The sequence below is a fragment of the Lichenostomus cassidix genome, chromosome 4 (genome assembly GCF_008360975.1).
Source record: "Lichenostomus cassidix isolate B80296 chromosome 4, HeHo_3.0, whole genome shotgun sequence".
Taxonomy (NCBI): domain Eukaryota; kingdom Metazoa; phylum Chordata; class Aves; order Passeriformes; family Meliphagidae; genus Lichenostomus; species Lichenostomus cassidix.
Window position 1 is genome coordinate 70,713,770 of NC_139484.1, and position 20,686 is coordinate 70,734,455.

Genomic DNA, 20,686 nt, shown 5'->3' on the forward strand with positions numbered 1-20,686 from the left:
ATCTGAGCAGGAAAGCCACAGAGCTAATGGCAACCCCAGATGTCATGCAGAAAGCTGTGTTTGAGCTGCAGGAAGAGATCCAGCCTGGTACCAAGCAAGAGGCAGGTTGGAGGTGGCAGTGGTGCATCCTGCCTGGCAGTGCCAGTGTTGATGTGTGTGCATGGGACAGGCAATGGGCACAGGGGCAGCTGCTGACAGCCACCCACAGATGTCCCCTGCAGCAGGACATGCCACAGGGGGCATGAAGGGATGGAGTAGGGAGCAAGACTGGTGGGCAAACACCTTGGGTGAAACCACGTTTCATTGTTCTTTTGGCCACTGAGTAAACTGTTGAGTTTTGCTATGTCAGCTCCACAGTGACAGTGGGAGGGAATAAGACCTTCAGCTTGTCCCCAAAGCATCCAGGATTCTTGTGAGATCTCCCACTGAAGGAGTTTCTAGATCCAGAGCTACACAGCTTTCAAGACCAGAGGATACCAAAGGCATGAAGTCCTTTGATATCTATATTTCCACAGCTGTGGGTTATTTTCTGCACTCAGTAAAGGTAAAGGTGCATGTAACTTGGAGCTGTATTTTTTTCCTTGATTATGAAAGGGTTAAAAAGAAACACATTTGCAGCACAGAAGCAGAACGACCTTGTGGGGAGCATTCTGGCCTGTGCCAGCAGTTCTTTCTTCCTTTCCACACAGCTTCTAATGGAAAAGTACTGCCTGCCCTCTGTAAATTATTAATTTCTTCATGTTATCAGATACCGTTGATAAAAAGACAAGTGGCCCCTGTACTGACTGTCTGGGGTAAAATGAATAATTGCTGATGCCCTTTAAACTCTGTATAGGTTTTCATCTACTTTCTACTGAGCTCGGCTTTGCACTGTGCAATGGACTGTTACACACTTTTAGCTGCTCACAAGTAACTCCCTATGGAATAAACCATTACTGCTTTCATTTTAGGTGCTGACTTAGATGAATGACTTTAAATTACTTACAACCTTCAGCTGATCTAAGATGTCAAACAAACTTTAAACTAGTATATGTTCAAGGATGTGTGAACCTGAAAACAAGAAAAGGCGGAGGCGCTTTTTCATTAGTCGCTGCTGGGTATGTGAAGGAAGGTCAGCCCCTGGAGCTGCTGGGCATGGAGGCAACACACACTGCTGCTCCAAGTCAGTGCTCCTAGCTGTTATTAATACAAACAACTCCAAGCAGTACCTCTGATAAAAGCTCGATAAAAGCTACTGAGATTAGGGATCATGTTAACTAGTGACGATAGAATAAATTATCAAGCGGAACAGCTCCAAATTATAGCATAAAGGGACCCATTTAAGAGGGATTATACACCAGGTTCAAAAAGAATGAGGAAGTGATGAGAATTAAAGCACATTGCAGGTCCAAGAAGTGGTACTTTTTGCAGGACTGCTGTACCTCAGAAGACTACATTTAACTTTTCAGGCTCAGCAATGGAAAGGAAACTGCAATAGGCACAACAGTAAGGGTGAGCAGCTGTCTGAATGCTGTAAGGTACTGAAAATGGCACTTAACATGTATTCACGAGGGGCAGCAGAGCATCCTGTACTGCAGGGAAATGCATTAGGACTAGCAGCAGACTGTCTAACTACTGAGGATTGCCTCCATAGTATTCACTTTAGTTCTTCAGCATGCCTTCAGAGGTTATACTGTCTCATTATTTGTCATACCACTGCTGAGGTAGGGACCATTTCCAGACCAAACTATGCTCTTGACCCTTTGAAGAAGAGAAATGTCAGCTAATTTTGTTGCAGTCATGTCTTCTAAAGGGGCTTTCAAAACAAGTGGCAGATCAAAAGTGCAAACTGAATTAAACTTCTGCTTGAGTTTCCCTATATATTTACATAAAAGTGGAAGGACTAGGATAGTGGTGGACAAAATCCTATGCTGAGAGGACTTGGAGTGCTCTTTATGAATTTACCATTCTCCATTTTAAGCATGGCAGGTTTCTGTGGAGCAGCATGCCTTATTCACTTGTGTTAGCTTTAGCCCAGCTATTAGTTCCCAGAGATTTTCCGAAGCACTTGCCAGAACTGGATGCTGTGCTTTTCTGGAACCACTTCAAACTGTGAGAAAAATGAGCTGCTTTTGAATATTGCTGTGGAGGAGAAAGTCCTGTAGACAAAGTCCTCAGAAAAAGGAGCATCAGATCTAGTTCACATTTATAACACTAATTTATTCACTTTACTAACTGGACACATCTTCTGGCAAATTGAGTGTGCTTGCTAACAACCTGTAGGAAATACAGAGCTAAAATGGGGTTTTCTGTAGATGGGCCAATGTTCTTTTGGTGGAGCTACAGGGAACAGCTTGTAGAATTCTCACAATATTTGTTTCTACATCATATCATTAAACCCTGTAGTTAAATAGCTAATTAACCATATTTACCCTCAAAATGGTATTGTTGTTGAGTTCAAGCTATCAGTAAAAAGAGAGAAATTTCTGTAAACAACGACATTCAAAGCAGATCACAACCATGAAGGTCAGTAGACTCATTTGGTACTGCTTTGGGGTATAGGTGGAAAGAGGCAGAAAAGCAGGAAGCAAATGTGGGCTCAGAAATGTGGTGCTCTGAACAGAGAATTGCTTGTGCTCTTTTGTGTTAAGAATTGTCTGAATTAGACTTGGAGCAAAAGCCTTTAAAGTTGCTTGGCTCCAGCTATGTTCAGAGAAACAAAGTTTTATATATTTTTCTTGTAATTGCCATAACTTCAGCGACATTGGAATTAAATACTTGAGAACTTGGAGGCAGTGCCAAAGCTTTGATTTTCAATGAAAAATTCACTCAGATGAAAAAAGAGATAATGATGACACATTGTACCATTGTAAGTGTATTCCTCCTTGCAGGGAGACCCAGAAATTAAATGGAGGTGTGAAATGCCTTGACTTTTCTGTATTTTATTTAGTCTGTCCATTGACGTTTGAGGGAAATTTGGACTATGCTGTTGCACTGGTTCCATAGCTAAACTGAAGTTTTCTATACCTTATCTTGCACTTCTTATGAATGCTAAAACTCTTTAAATGGTTATTGGTCAGCCTCGGCTGATGATGTTGCCAGTGGAGGTACATGGCCTAACCTCCTGGCAAGCTGGTTTGGTGTGTACTGCAGGGAGCCAACATTACAATTCAGCTAAACTGCAAAAGCAGACTAGTGTGACCTCAATAAACCCAGAAAATTCCTAACCTGTCACTGAGGAGGATTCCCCAGAATCAGGAAAATGAGAAGCTGAATAAGTTAGTGGATATTTCACATAGCAGATGGGCTGGAAGCTGCCCTCACCTAGAAATGGTAGAAACTTGTATCCACCTTCTCCATTGCTTGTCTGAACTAATCACAGAACCAATTAGTGATGAGATGATTGAACCAGATGCTGCCCCTGCTATCCATTAGATTCCTTAGCCCTTGATTTGAACAAATGTAAGACAAATGAGAAAGCAAAGGAGACCCTATTGGATTGCAGCACCACTGTCATAAAAGATTATTCTTAAATTGTTTATTGAGCCTAGAAAGAGAAAAATATTTGACGGGAAGGAATAAATGCTGCCAACATTGATTGCTTCACATTTCAAGGGCAAATTTGAAACAGCACTTTCATCATCAGAGAGATGTTCTCATAAACACCTGCAAGAGATATGAAAATCTGGCTGCTGGCATAATGCAATAATAAGCTAGAGATGCCTACATGCTGCACGTGGGAGTATGTGGTGTGCAAGGAAAGGAAAAGAAAGGAAAGCAAAGAGGACAAGAAGGACACAAGGACTAAAAAGCCAGCAGAGAAAATAAAAATTGTCATAGCAGTCTCCAGAACTCCCTTTTGGAAGGAGGACTGGCAAGAGAGAGCTATCTGTAGAAGAAGCTCTGGCTGATAAACCCAAGCTAGAATTCTGATATTACATAGTCCCAGAAATGAAGATGGTCTGTGTGTCCAGAGATGTGAACCCTGTCCTGCCCTGCCCTTGCCAAATTACTTCAGGCACATCCCAGATCCCTGTTTGTGGAGCTGCTTTTATGTCCACACATACCACTTTTTTTACCACGACACAGAAAACATGGAAAAGGGAACTACTTTCCCATTTTCTATTCCTCTGTCAGCTGCATTCCTAACTCTAAGACTTTGTTTTCTCCCATGGAAAGTCTCAAGCCTCCCCTGGTGCTCCTTGGCACTCATCCTGCCATGCTGTTGCTGCTATTTACAGCTCTCCTGGTTTTCTTTCTTCAAATCTCCAAATAAAACAGAGGTTTTCCATGTGTGAACAATGCAATGTATTCAAGGAAAAACCAACAGTAATAAAAGGTATCAGGTCACTCAAAGAAAAAAGAACAGATTAGGGGAGAGGATGGAAAGAAAAACTAGATTTAGCATTTTTCTCTCTGAAAAGAGAGAACACTCAACTGAAAAAAAAGAGAAAAACATAAATCGTTCATAAATTAAAATGTCAATGACTTACTCCCTGTATAGTGCATGTCATCTTCACTACAAATATTTCTGACTCTAATATACACATTTCCATGACTGCTGTCTTCTTTTCTCTTTGTCTTTATGTAAATCCACTGAAAAACTTCTCTTCAAATATTCTTCATATTCTTCAAATATGAAGTTTGCTATGGAAGTTTGCCTAGCTCAACATGCTTTGCCTGCCAGCACTTACACAGGCAGCCTTTGTGAGTTAATTATTCCAGGTGGCTTAATTCTTCATGACAAATAATAGAAAGGTAGAAAAACACTTATTATTTTTCTAGCCCTTACAGAAAAGGAGCACTCAGCTGCATAAGTCTCATGGTTTTTCAGAGACTGTAGACTTTCATGTCCAGAAACAATCTAGTTTATAGTCCAAAAAAGAGACCCAGAAAATCCTTATGCAGATATCAACAGCAAAGCTCTGTTTGTCTTCCTTGATCAGCTGAAGTTCCTTCAGTGGCTCAGTCCTGGAGTTCAGAGCTGGTTTGGTCAGATTCAAACCATAAATAATAAATGGCTCCCATGTGCCAATCACATCACTGAGCATCATCAATGCCCAGTGCTCCTTTGACAGTACAGCCCAGAGGGAACTGAGTTCATCTGGGTGTTTGCATCCAAGCCAGCCCACATTTCTGTGATATGTACAGAGATAAGACCTACTGAACCTCTGCAGCTCCAAACAATGAGGAGGATGCAGGTGCTCATGGAGATGCTATTTAATCAGTCTTTTACCTGAATATGTCACTAGTGACTTCAATACACACATCAGTGCAGGCAGAGACTCAGAGACACAATGGCTGCTCATCACATGTATCTGAATGCTTGACTTCTAAGAGTACAAAAAATTAAATACATAGGTGTCTCTGCACATTTGGATCTAACCAGGCTGCTGATCCTTTCCTTTCTCCCTCAGATTTTTGCTAGGGATAATGCTATATTTGACCGTCAAGAAGGGTTAGAAAAATCATGTGTCATCAGACCATAATTCATCACAGCCAGTTTTCAATCTAGCACTTGTTTGTGCTGATATTTTTATTACATTACTGTCCACATTATTAATGTTGTTTTCAATGTAAACAATTTCTATTTGTATTAATAACAGTTTAAAAAAACGTGACTCCACTGTAATGATTCAGAATAAAGTTGACATCAAAAGTTGACAATGCCTGAGATTCTCAAGATGAAATGTCACAATGTCAGTTTGACAAAAATGTTTGTAGCTGTGCTCTGCATGATTGCTTATTAATAAAAGTTCATGAGCTGAGAAGACCTGATGTACTCAGTACTATTGTATTATGCAGGAGAAGCTGCTGTGCTTCAGATCCTGGAGAAGGGCAGGAACCTTAAATGGGGACAGGAACACCAAGGGTATAAATGTCTCCTGGCCCAAGATCTGCAATAACCAGTAACAGTGGGAGTTAAAAACTCTTGACCTGCAATTCCATAGTTCTCTGTTAAAATACTTATTTTGCTAAATTGGAAACACATCGTATTAGTCAGTATCAGACACAGGTAAGGATATTAGATGGTCTGCTGCTCTTTCATGATATTTGACTCATAGAATCATATCCCAGAATTATAGAATATGTTAAGTTAGAAGGCACCTTAAAGACCACCTTGTTCCAACCTGCCTGCCATGGGCAGGGACACCTTTCCCTAGATCAGGTTGCTCAAGAGCTCCATCCAACCTGGCCTTGAACACTTACAGTGATGGGGCATTCACAACTTCTGTGGGGAGCTAATTTCAGTGCCTTGCTACCCTCTTGGTAAAGAATTTCTTCCTAACATCTAATCTAAATCTCTCCTCTTTTAGTTTAGAACTGTTAGCATTTGTCCCATCATATGCCCATGTAAAAAGCCACTTTCACTCAAAAGATTATAAGATTATAAAGCCCCCTTTAAGTACTGAAAGGCCACAATGACATCTTCCTAGAGCCTTCTGTTCTCCAGGCTGAACAACCCCTGTTCTCTCAGCCTGTCTTCATGGCAGAGCTGCTCCATCCCTTGGATCATCCTCATGGCTTCTGCTGGACCCTCTGTAGCAGGCTCATATCTTTTTTGTGTTGTGTCCCCTGAGGTGGATGCAGCACTCCAGGGGAAGCCTCATGAGGACAGAGGGGCAGAATCACCTCCCTTGGCCTGCTGGCCACCCTGCTTTGGATACAGATGAGGATATGATTGGCTTCCTGGGCTGCAAGTGAATATTGCTGGGTTGAGCTTTTAGTCTGCAACCACCCCCAAATCCTTCTCCATAGATCTCTCAATGAGTTAATCTCCCAGCCTCTGCTTATGTCTGGAATTGCCCTGACCTAGGTGCACCACCTTGCACTTGGATTGTTGAACCTCATTAGGCTCTCATGGGCCCACTTCTCAAGCTGATCCAGGTCCTCCTCTGTGATGGTATCACCGTGGTTTGGTGCAGCCAGAAACATCTGTCATTGGTCTTCATCTCTGTGGAAGACTTGTAATACATGGTGATGTAGGGCAGCCAATGAAACAATAGCCTTTGTGTGACACTGATGCTGTAATAGGTTCCTTAGGGCACTGAGAACAACTCAAAGTGTGATAAAATTATATTGGCACATAATAATGATCGACTTAAAAAGGAAACTTTAAAGTTAAAACAAGTTAAAAAATCCCTCATCATGAAATTCTGTAAACTAGTCAGTAGGGGACTTTTAGGTAGGCCAAACTGGTTTTTCTGTCAGCAAAATTCCCATACAAATTTTGTTAAAAAGTGCTTAGGGCTGACCTGGGCAATTTGTTTCCTTTGTTGAATTGAAGACTAGCTGCTTGTTAGAGAAAAAACACACACTTTTTATTGTGACTGCAGTGACTCTTATACCACTGTGTGCTGTTTACCAGGGTTGCTGAGCTCCTTACAGCCCAAAGAAAAGATTTGTACACTACTTGCAAAAGTAACTGCAACGTGCAGAGCTCTTTGGAGGCAAACCTAGAAGCCAGATGACATATAGAGTGTCATGATTTATGCCCAGCTTGGGTTATACCTCTATGTTAGAGGTAGTCACAGGCCAGGGATGCAGTTCAGAGCTTTCTACTCAAGCTTATACAAAAAAGTAAGCATTTGTCAGACTAGTGCTTTTAGCAAATGTACTTAACAGCTAACACTAAACTGCTAAACACAACACCACAGGACATTCAGATGCCCATGCTAAAATAATCTGACCTCCACCTCTGCATAGGGCTGTAGGTCTAGTATTCTCTATCAAGCATTATTTAAGTGGTATAAATGTGCTGCACAACTCTGGCTGGATTTGTTTGGGTTTATTTGTTTCTCTTTTCAGGATGACCTGTATTCATGAAATAGTTGAGCACTTCTGTCAGAGATCCCTGTAGCCCTAGGAAACAATTATATTGCAAGAACATATGTGAATGTTTTACTGTTTAAGTCCTAGTCAAGGTCCTGGTATGGGATAATTCAAGCTCTTAAGCACCCTAAAAATCTACCAATGTACTTGACAAAGGGATTTGGATATCACTAATCAGTAGTGTGTAAGCTCCCTACTCATAGTTATTAATGTAAAACCCATTGGAAGTCACAATGATCATTTGGTCACTGGTCATTACCAGTGAAACAGAATCACATGAAAATTCAGATTGGAAGGGTCCTCAATAGGTCTCCAGTCCAATCTCCTGCTCAAACAAGGCTCAGTTGTGAGTCCAGACCAAGTTGCTCAGAGGTATATCAGATGGGTCTGAAAAACCCCCAAGAATGGGGACTGTGCTATCTGTGTGCAATTTGTGCCACTGCTGGACTGGCATTGGGAAAATGTTTCCCCTAATGTCCATTCTGAACCTCTCATTTCAAATTCTGATTCCTCATCCTCCAACTAAGCAGTGCTATGAACAGCCCAGACCCATTTCCTTGCTGCTGTGCCCATATGTATGAGCAGCTGCTGGTGAGTCCTCCCAAAACCACTCCTTCTCCAGGCTGAAGCAGCCCAGATCTCCCAGCCTTTGCCTGCAGTGCAAGCACTCCTGCCCCTGTCATTGTGGTTGTCCTAAGCTGGGATTGTTCTACTTTGTCAACATCTTCCTTATATTGTGAGTGAGGCAAAGACAAGACTCAGCTGTCTTATAAGGTGTCTACAGTGTCTGTAATTGGGGTGCTGACCTTCAACACTTCCATGGGAATACTTAAACTAAAGCAATCAGAACTAGAGATGTGGTCATGCCTTAAGTCAGTGCTCAAACTTGCTCTCATTTGATTTACAAAATAAGATTTGAAAAGTGACAGTGTGGTTCTGTCACTATAAAATGATCATCTCCTGGAGTTTCTGTACAGCATCAGAAATAGAAACAAGAGCTCCCAGCTATGTATCACAGAGACAGCTCACAAAGCCCTCAGTTCAGTGGTAACAGAAACCTTTTAAAACACTTTTTGTCAATAAAACTCCTCAAAAGCTTTCCTAATAAATGCTTGAGGGTTTCCTTACATAGAATGTGGTACTTTTTTTTTCCTGGAAATTAGCTGTCTAGTGGGTGGCCTACTTGCTGAACTTCTAAACACTAAAGTCAGTGAAAACTAGTGGGATGGAGGGGCAGGAGATTACTCACAATGGAGGACAGGCTTACCTGAGGGTAGTTTTGTGTTAGAAACCACTAGCCCAGAAATAAATTGATTTTGTAGAAGGAGCAAGCAAAGCAAAGAAAGAAAAGCTACATTTTAAATTGCTTTTACTTTCAGGTACTTCTAAGTGACAGTAGTAAAAGATGCAGCTCCCTGTCTGACATTTCAAATGTCTCCACTTCAGCACTGGGTTTGTCCTATTTGTGTTTGTTTTTTATGAAAATTCCAGAGAATGCTTTTGTTGGTAGGAAAGTTTGCCAAAAGAATAAACTTCAAGAGTGGAAATTCAACTCCAGGAACTCAATGGGGCCTCCTTTTTGACATCCCCGTATGCCTGAGCAGCACAGATTGAAAGTCATGATCAGCTATTTGCACCCAAAACTTGCTTTGAAGAGTAATATGATCCATTGTGAAACAGGAATGGTACCATATGCCCTCTGTGGGCAATAAAACTAGCTCCATTTTCAATGATAAAAACATAGTAATCCCAGGTAACTAACTGTAGTTCTGAACTGCACAATTTGCAGACAGCCCTTACTATAGGCTGTAAATCCTACAAGATATTGAGAGAGAAGACGTCTTCACCTTTGCAGACTTTTCTGGATTTCACATATGAGCTGTGATTTTTTTTTTCCCCAAATATTTTTGTCTTAAATTTTCTCTGTGTTCTGCATTCTCTAGTTGCCTTGTTCTTTCTGAGTTTGATTTTGGAGAGAAAGTAGAGCTTATCTTTCTATGCCCTTCCTTTCTTTTCATAGCAAGCTTTACTTTCTTGAGGTTGTTTATTTTTTTAGTTAGGTTTTTTTTTTTTTTGACACTGTTTCTGTTTACTTGGGATGTATTTTTCCTTTGGACTGTTTTTCCCCCTTCCCAATTATATCTTTCTCTTTCATGCTGTTTTCCTTTGCTCTGGCTTTCCATTTCATTCCCCTGCTAGTATGTTTGTTTTTCAGATTCTGAAGCTTCTTTAGGCTATGACTTCTATCAGCCGCTGGTACTGAGAGGAATGATACACAATGGATGGTTCCTCTGGGATTACTGTTTCAATGCACTGAGAATGCACCAAGGACTCAGGCAGACCTAATCATATTGCACAGTTTGATTGCAGTGTGATTACCCCTGGAAGAAGGGTTGTTTTCTTTCTCCCACCACAGAGAGCTAGGTAGTCAGCACTGAATAAGAGAAAATTTGAATGACATCAGACAATTGAAATACTTTCTAAATAATGGATCCACATCCTGGCTGTACAAACTAAGAATGTATTCCTATTGTTGTTGAACTCCTCAGGAGCTATACAGAGTCCTCTGAAAGGCCCTTTCATATGGGAGCAGATGTGCAAAAGGAAGCATTTATAGGAAATTAACTTTTCCCCCCCAGAGTTCTAGAGAGATGTAAAATGGCAGCATGGGATCATACACTGTAGTAACTGCTTTAACCTAGAAATGTACTTTATATAAATACACTCAGTACAGATGCTTAGAGATGCATTGGTTATGTGTTACCCTTATTTTAACATGAAACAAGCTTCCTTCCAGGAAAAAAGAAGTTAAGAGGGGAAAAAAAAATTACTATTAGGAAAAGGCTGTTGTTTCAGCTGCAAAGATTTCTTTTAGGGGTTGTTTTCTCTTGAGCTCCTACTGCACATGCACATTTAGCCCTTAGTTTTCCAGCCTAAACACAGGGATAAAGCAGCATGTAAGAAATAAGAAGGCACAGCTCACTCCTTGTCAGCCACCAGCCCCAGTGACAAGTGTCCTGGCCTACTGCAGTCCCATGAGAAGAGGGGACAGAAAGGCACCAACAAGTCAGAAAGGTGCTGGTAGGATGAGGGTAACCTTGATAAGACCATGCTGTTACACACAGTGGGAGAATGGTCCAGTAGCTAATGAAGTAGCACAGAAGTTAAGTTACATTATTTCAATTCTCTACTCCATTACCCACTATTGCAGCAATGATGGGAAAATGACAAGATTCTGTGTTTTGACAATATTTGGGTGCCTGACTGATACTAATTTCAAGGGAAATGAAACACAAATGTTTTTCCAATATCCCAAACCTTTCCACCTCTGGAAGATAGGTTGCTCTGCCTCTTAGGGGAACTTGGGAATGAATTTGTCAGGGAGCCTTCATGGAGCTGCTCAGCATGCAGCTGCTGGAGATGGTGTTCAGCATCTTAGGTGTTCTGTAGAAAGTCCAGCTCTGTGTGTAGTTTCCAGCATGAGTGTGCAGACATGAGCTTAGCCCCAAGCTCTCCCAGACCTCCTCTCACACACCCATCTTTCCTGTGGGCACACTTTGACCAGGTGCAATTCACCTAACAAATACCAACTGCCTCCAGCAGGACTTATGGGGTCTTCCAGGAAGAATTTCAGATCATCAAGCAAGTCATCCCATGAGGATTCCTGAGTAAAAGGAGCTGACAGTGCCAGCAGAGTGTGCTGGGGACTGTCATTGCTGCCTCAGCTGTGCCTTGTATCACAGTGTGCATGTGGAGAGCACTGATCTTCCACCTGCAGTTCACAGAAAGGTCACTCACTGCTAGCAGAAAGCTGTGAAAGTTGTTGGATCATCTGGCTCTGAAGCCATTCACAGCCAAAAGCATAAATGTAGGCTATGCAGTCAGGCAGGCTGGGGAAAGCCAAGTGTTTTTGTCACTAATAAGTTTGTGGATAACAGAAGTATACCCAACTCTTACTTCATCTGGCTCCTGTATCACAAATGTCATAGTTTTTGAGGAGAGACTGAAGTTGAGGAGAAGCCCTCAAATTTTGACAATTTTTGTGATGGAACCTCATCAGATTGCTCTTCAAGCTTACCACCCAATGCAGAGAGAGGCATGGTTAGGGAAGCTGATGGGACATGTCCCATAAAAGACAAAAGGAGAGGGGCAGATCCTCAGCAGGATGCTGAGGTGAGAGGTCAGGTCTGCATCCTCTCTGACACAGGAAGGACAGTGGCAGTCCATGAGGATTGCTCCTGCTGAAGGCCTGCAAGGTGACAGGAGGGACCATACTGAGGGACCAGAGACAGAGGTCACCCCAGGGAAACTGGGTTGCTGCAGTCAGCATGGGACAGAACAGCCATTCACAGCTTCTACACCGTTCTTTTCTCCCCATCCCATGGAAGCAATATTATCTTGGTGATTTCTGTGATTTATTGTGAAATTTGGAGCTGAGGGGGTTGTCACAAATTAACACTTAGACAGCATGGTGATTTTTATAGGAGCAAGGAGGTTGTAAGGAAAGAGCACAACTCGGCTTTCAATGAAGTAGCTATGGCAAATTAGGAAACAGTGAGACACAGATAAAATTCATATGACAAATGAATGGGTATTTCTATGAGAGTGTTCAAAAGAATTTTCTTTGCAAACAAGATAATTTTAAAATGACCATGCTGGGAATCACAGCTTAAAATAAATAGTAACAAAATTTAGAATTTATTTGTGAACATCCAAGTATTTTATGCTTTTTCATAAACACTGTAAGCACAAAAAATGAGAGTTCATTAATTTTTTGAGGATTTTATTATTGCTTTTCTAGAACACCTGGGTTATTTTCTCATTCTGTTTAAGACCTTTCATCATCTCTTTATCTAATCTCAGAACCACATGGGATCCTACTTCCACTAATCTATCTTACATGTTTAGTGAAAGCTGATAGCAAGATGGGGAGAGGAGCTAAAGCCATGATTTTAATTAAAAGCAATGATCAAAATATTTGGTCCACTGTTTGGAGTAAAAAATGCAGGATACAATTTAAAATGCTTCACTAACATTCTGTATGCTGTTGACTAGATAATGTGTTCATAATAATATACATTATTTTCTTGGCCACCACAGTGGCAATTTGCCACGTGGATGCTACTCAGGTGTTTCAGCAAGATTCTGGAGCCACAAGCTGCAAGAGAGCCCTGAACAGCATTTGTAACAAGCTACTCCTTGAACATGAGACTGCACATACTGGTTTCTTTTTAAATGGATTTGGGTTGCCTCTGGTTGTACAAAGAGATTGATTCCTATGGAGTGAGAAAGCTCTGCTGTATCACTTTGTAGGACTGACAAGACAACATGACAGACATGGCTTCATATGAACACATTGTTTATTAGATTATGAGCAAAGCTGAACACTGCCATGTGCAGAACATATCTCCTCTCTAAGAGAAAACCTGGCTGTGCTGGGAAGCAGTAAGAGAGAAGTAGGAGAGATCCCTGGGTATGTGCCACAGGAGTGATCACAGGGGCTCTAGGTGAGGATTTTCCTCACTCACTGTTCTGTCTGTCCATATTGTGTCTTCTTTTCTATGTAGATCATTGCCTTATTTTTTTCATTCAAAAATCTCAAAAAACTACTTAGGTTAGTGAGGATAATTTGTCCCTTAGACAGCCAAAAAGGGCTAATATAATACAGGACAAAGATATTTGCAAGTCAGCTTTTTATCTTTGGAGGGAAACTGGAACTCTGTGAAAGACATATACTTCATGTCAAAACCCAGGAGATAATTAATTCATAAAATTAGTGATTCAGATAAGCAGCTGAGCAGGAAACAATTTACTACTAGATAAAAAGAAATCTTGCACAAAGCAATCCTACTTTTTCCTGGAACTGAAACTAGTAGTCCTTGCAGGTGTCTCCATTCCCATGGGACCTGAGGCCAAGGCTCTGCTGCCCTGTCTGCCCCACTGCCCCCTGCCAGGGGACAGCCTTACCCCACTCCTTGGAAGAATGCAGCTCTCATTCCAATTACCTGGCACCAGAGTACTCCTGGCTTTACCTTTTCTTCTAGATTGCATTTTTGGGCATAACACCTAAAGCCCATTTAGAAGCAGCTAGAGGCATCTCTACACTAACATGAACATGTCAGTGCCATCTAATTGAGTTAATTAACTGAAGCACTGTGTCACTCTGATGTGGCTGTGTTGCTTCTGGGTGCAGAGCTCACAAGTCTGCAGTTATTCATGATCCCTGCATCTCACTCCATTGTGAAGTTGGATAGACTCTATCATTAGTCTGACCCAAAGATTCTGTTTCTGCATCTCACTTAACTTAGTTTTCCTATTATTTATTTACCTCGCTGAGGTACACATCCTCATGAACAGACATCCTCATTAGTGTTCTGTTCTTGTAGAAAACTTTCATCAAGGTCTCTCTGCTGCTTACAGATTGTTTAAGGGACTCCTGAGTGTTGAATAACTGATCAGCTGGTTTCTGAGCTTACTCTGAAGTGAGTAAGGAACAGCAGAGCTGCTGTTGCACATAGCTAATGGGAGTGAGAGCCTTCCTCTGCATCTCATCTGCACTCCCATATGGTTTCCCCTTGCTGCCATCAGTGTGTTTGGAATGGGATTTTATTGCAGTGACTCCAATACAGTCGAACTCACCACTAACAGTGCCACTGCCACCACCTTTGAATAGCTAGCTCTGAGAACTGCAGATGGGATCATTCACTAAATTGTTCCTTATTTTCTCTGAGTATTTGTTATTCATTGGTATTTTCTGAATAATCTGGATGAGTAACATTCAAACTATAGACTGCTCACAAACCATCCACTAACACTATCAATGTTCTTACTCCTGTTATTTGAGCAGAAGAATAACAGCAAGGAAATATGACTATGAGTTTTCAGGGCAAATATAATTTTTACTAAAATTCATTATTTCAAAACGTGTGTTTCAGATACCTGAGAGGATCTGTGTTGTCCTCTGAAAGGACTTACACCCTGCTCAGCCCTCCCAGAGACCTTACATTGACACTCTCACCAAGTTTACCACTCACTGGTGGTTTTTCACTTCCTTCAGGTCTGAAGAAATCTCTTGATATGAGGCAGCTAAGAAATTGTTACAGATATATATTAGCAGAATGCATGCAACTCTCTCTGCAAAATAAAGAAAAACTTGTGTGCTCTCAAGCTCCTCTGCTTTTTTCTTCTCACTCCATTAATCTAATAAAATATGTCGTCTCTCCTCAGAAACTCTATTCACTTTCTGAGGGAACAGAAGGAAGCCAAAGTATTTGCATATTGAACAGAATAGAAATTGTTGCATGATGCTCCCCAAAGAGCAGATGAAAATAGGAGCATTTATTTGCAGCTGCCAGTGGAACAGAGAGATATGAAACTTTGGTAGTACTTTGCCAGAAGCTGGAAATCAGAGGGGAGCAAGAGCCCTGAGGGCTCCTCCTGACACATGGAGCAGATGAATGGAGGAGGCAAGAAAATTAGAGAAGCCAAGAAATGTTTGGAAATGCCAAGAAACTAGCAGGCATTGCAGGTCAATGCTCTGCACTACCAAATACCCTGGAGAAAGGGAAATGACAAATTCTGAGTAGAGCTGATCTGTAAGAAAGTTGTGGAGTTCTAGCTTTTTCCAATTCAATGTGTTTCCAGTTAAGTAAAATCAGAGTACCCATGAGGATGTAGACAAAATTCTTAGCAGGAAATAAAATTACCCCAACTAAAAATCTGTATCAGATTCTGGATTTGAAGGGGTTAAAGAGGGAAGAGTTCTTGTTCCAGCCACTCAGAGCAAGAAGAAAGCTAAAAGTGAGTGAAAATGTGGCTCAGCAATGCATCCTTGGCAGTTATAATTGATTTGGTGCTGAAAATATATTTTCCCTGTGATGAGGTAAGAAGCTGGGGAGTAAGTGGAACAGAAATAAGTTAAAAACTGGATGCTTTAAGAAATATGGATATGCTATGACAAGCCAGGGACCATCATTTGTTTGTTGCCCAGAGCAGTAGTTGCCCAAAGGAGGGGATGTGAAGGCTCTCAGGGCTGTGACAGTGGCAGCCTGTGGCTCAGCACCACTGGCAGAGAATTGCTTCTGGTGCTCCTTCCTCTTCTTCAGCCAACACTGCAGCCAGTGACTGCTCCTCAATTTCCATGCAATCCTCCCATCATTACCCTTCACTGCTGCACAAACAGCATCCCTGTGTCAACTGAAAAATGAATCACCTTTAAATTTCATAAATTTTGAGGTGGATGACCAACTGTCCACACTTTTGCTGTGATCACATGCAATAAGGAGGTTTTAAAGGAGCTTCCCCATCATGTTTTTGAGATATGAGAGTCTATTCTTTGTGGAAAGGTTTGTCTTATTGCCTGGGAATGTGACATAAGGCATTATGAGCTGATTTTTTCTCCAGACAAAACTAAGGACCTTGTTTCTCTCAGGCTTGTCTCAGATGAAAAATACAGCATAATTCAGTTTGCATCTACCTAAATTTGATGGCAACCTTAGAGATGTCAGGGTAAAGACTGTCTTAGTACAGCTTTAATATAGCTTCATATCACCATCTAAACGATCTTAAAAGAAAACTGTACATACACAAGCAAAACCTGAATGAAAAAGATGTGCAGAAAAATGCTCAATGATGTTGTCATGACAACAATGAAAGTCAGTAGATTACCACTTAAAAGCATCTGTAATTTGAAGCTTTTCCTGGGAAAAAATGGAAGCTGACTACTTTGACATGTGATGAGTTTATAAGAGTGAAGTGTATTTCCTTTCTGGAAGAAACTGTACCATATTTTAAAAAATTTATGTTGATATAATTGAAGACTAAAAGTGGCAAGTGATGCATTGCATCAAAACTAAAGGACTCACATCCCCAGCACTTAGACTGAAATAAAGTTGTTTCTAAATTTTCTAAAAATGTAATTTCCCATAGAAACCCAAAAGTTTTCATGGAGAGCTGCCATTATCTACATTACAAATAAATACAAGTGTTATTCTGGAACTGAGTGGTTCAGAATTATTCAAGATAGGTTTATACAAAAGTGTAGAGATTTCAAAAAGCCAAAAATATTCAACTTACTTAGCAATCTGATATCAGATAAACACAGAAAGCAGAAAGTGATTTTAGCCAGAACTCACTTGCAATGAATATTGTACAGGAGACAGACCTTTCAGAAAGAATTTTGTACTTTTCAATCTTGACTTTGTTCTGAATCAAAATGAAATATAATAAAATATAGAAAGGAAAACTGTGAAAAAAATAATTTCAGTTTTATAAAATCACTTCCATTTACTTTTATCTATTTTATTTTCCCCCTTTGCTTCATGAGTAATCACTGTCCCCCATCCTTGGCTATGTCCATACCAGTGATCTCTCTTAACCCCTGACTATTTATTTTCTCTTCCTAATCTCTTTATTTAGCTGATCACTCACCAATTCAGTTATTGTTCTTCTTACTCTGAGACCATTTTTTCAAAGCTCTTACAGATTTTTTAATGTCTTGTTCCATCCCAGCTCTCCATTCTCATTCTCCTAAGTCTGGCAGCTACTTTGAACCTGTCAACTGCACCCTTCTCCAAAGCTTGTTCTTTCTTCATTTTGCCTGCTTCTAAGTCCTGCCTTATAGCAAAAAGTCTTCTGTGGTTAGAACATGTTCTCTCTCGTTCTCTTGCCATCTACAACCAGTGTCTCAGATTCAGCCACAAATATAATTGCCACATGACACTGACTTGTTGCACCAAGTGCTCTAATAAAAGCCCAGTGTCCACCACACCAACAGGGCTGACTTACCCTTGTGTCCATCAGTATTTCAGTGACCAACCCTGTGGCACAGTTTTCCTGTTGACAAAAAATGGAGGAGACCTACCACAACACAGTGCAAATTTCACTCCCTGGTTCTGTAGTTTTCCAAAGACACTTTTTGTCCTAAAGTTGTCAACTGAGCATTTTCAGGTTATGGAAGATTATACAGGGATACATAGGGACATCTCTTCAGTTTTGCTTGGAATACTCTGAGTACTGTGCTATGGCCAAGAGTTCCAGCACAACACTCTTAGAACCTGAATTCACAAAATAGAGAGAAAAAGGCATATAAAAAGAAGATACTTACCTACAGTCACACAGCAGCTCTGCAGCAGATTGCTTTACAGCCTGCCAGAGTCCTGAGCTACTGACTCATACACAAGGAATATAGTTCTGTATGCATTGATTAATGCATTGTCCTACCAACTCTTTACAAAACTAAGGCAAATAAAAAAATACTTTTAAGCTTCCATAATCCATTGCTGAAAGCATTCTTGGAAATAAACCCCTTGTTTTAGCATTTATTTTATGCCACAGCTCCTTCAGGGGCAGATTTGTAAAAATGCCCAGGCATCTAATGATGTTGACAGATTTCCAATTACATTTCTAAAAGACAGAATGTCTATAAATTCCGTCATGCAGATCTCTGTAGCATTTAGGGCCTACATTATTTTCCTTTGTTCTAGTATTAATTTTTTTCAGTGGGTTTTTTTTTAACTTTGCCTATTTTGTTTCCAGATATTATGTAACTCTTGAAAGCAAAGTAGTCTTATAACACTGAATTGGACTTTTAGAGTCTCAGAAAATCTGAGAAGAAATATGTACAATGGACCCTTCACTACCAGGAGAAAGAAATCTCACCCCACAAAAATAAGAATGATAGTCTGAGGATTGAGGTGTATACTTCATTGCTGTGCCAGGGCTCTGTAATGATGAGTTCCCTAAACTGGAGAAGAAGGTGGTCAAAATGATGACCAGCTCCTCAGTTCACCAGCTGTAGAGGGTTTGGATGCAATTTTCTACCATGGTGCATTATGTATGGTTGTTCTGCCTTAAGCAAAGGCATTTTGGCTCCACTGTGTCAAAACTCAGTACTATCTTGTGCTACCTAGTGATCCAGATTTTTAGTCCTAATTGCAAGAACTGCATGGCTCAAAGGAAGTATCTTGGCTCCCCACAGGACTCAGAACCCAGTGGCTTCAAGCAAAGGTGCCTCTGGTTTACATGGTGTGGTGTTAGCTCTCCCAGGGACTCAGAGAGCTGTGACACAGTGCAGCTGCCTGGTATTGTAAGGTTTATGCATTATATGGCATGCTGGGAAAAGGTATATTCTTTGAAACCTTCAGATGAAAGCTTCTCCAGGAATGCAGGGAATGATGATGAGTATTCCTGTCCACATCAGACCCCCTGCTTTCCTCCGAAGCACTGCAGTGCTGGTTGGGTGATGTGTGCCTCAAGCAGGAAAGGCTGTGCCTTCTCCCTGTGCACAGCTGGCTGCAGACAGCAGGGAAAAGCAGCTTGTAATGGGGCTGTGTCAGTATTCAGTGAACAGTCTAAATGAACTGATCAGCTCTTGCCTGTGCAGGGAGGAAAAAGGGAAAGTAATTAACTCCAAGCCCAAACCCATGCCTTTGTCTTCATGGTGGCAGCATTGGAAATGTGTCTGTACTGCTCACTCAGAACAAGTAGCAGCAGTCTTCTTCCATGTCCTGACTGGGCACTTTAGCAGTGAGGATTGGATTAAACAGTGTCATACAAGCACTGCTGCTCACAGCATCTGACTGCTTTGATGTAAATGATACAGGAAGCCGTTGCTCTCCATAGTGAGCTGATGTGCAGGGAAAGTGAGATCTGTAGAGATGGGATTCAATTGTGGGAACTTTGTGGGTGTTAAATGAACCTGCTTTGGAGGGCTGCCAAGGGAGGAGATGCAGGAAAATCTGATGAGAGATACCAGGCATGAGAGTTAATTGTGTTTCGGAGGTTGGTGAAAAAGCTAAAATTAAACCATTATAAAAGAAAAGACTTGGACAGTTTGTTTTAAAACAGAGTTAATGGCTGGAGCCTGCAGAAAACCTAATTAAAAGAGAAAAGAAAACAAATGGGGTTTAGGACTGTGGCAGTGCATTCAGAAACAGTTTTATATACGGATTTTCTCCTGTTCCCTGCTGTATTTCTGTGACTAAAAGAGCCATTATAGTGAGGCTCATTAAAAAGGGTTTGTAGCTATGTAAGAGCAAGGTGGTTTGCATAGGGCTGCAAGATGATGTCCCATTGCTAGTTTTCGTCATGAGAAAGGTAGAAAACAGATTTTTATCGCAGAGGGGGCTCTGAAGGAAAGGTACCAGCTCCTTAGAGCTTCAGGTCCCAGGACTGCAGAGAGATCAGGGCTGTCAAAAAAATGGAGCAAACTGTAAACCCTGCAACTGCCTTGAGATGGAACACTACAGCTGCCTTTTCCTAAGCTCTTTGATGATGGGTGGGAGTTATACCATCTGAGTTTACCTGTACATAGTCCAGATGTTTGCATTTTAACACATCATCATGACCTAATTTTATATCTGAACAAAAGAGATTAGCATTTTCAAGTTGTGATTTAGCTGGCCTAGTTAGATACCTACCTTAGGCAGACATGAATCACACCCTGAACATACTTGTCTCCACTGACTTATTGAAGGAATCCAGAGAAATAGTGTGGTGTAACTACATTTACATTCGATCAGATTTAACAGAGTGCTGTGAATCACCTGGAAGGGAGATTTACCATGAATTTGAGATAGCTTCTCTTCTGACTTCCTCAGAAATGCAAGTCCTAGAGAGAAGCAAGGATTGCTTTTCCTTACCGCTGTGCTTTTCACTTTCTGTGCTCAGTGGGGGACAAAACAGTTTCCAGCAAAAGTTTAGCCAAAATTTGAGACTTCTTATGAGTCCTCAGCTGCCTAGAAATATCTCTTGTCTGCTAAAACATGCCTGCTTCCAGTCCTGGCCATGCATAAGTCTCACCCTGCAACTTATGAGTTCACAAATTCAGCCTCATACAATTGGCATCCCCCCTGCACCAGCCTGGAGCACCAGC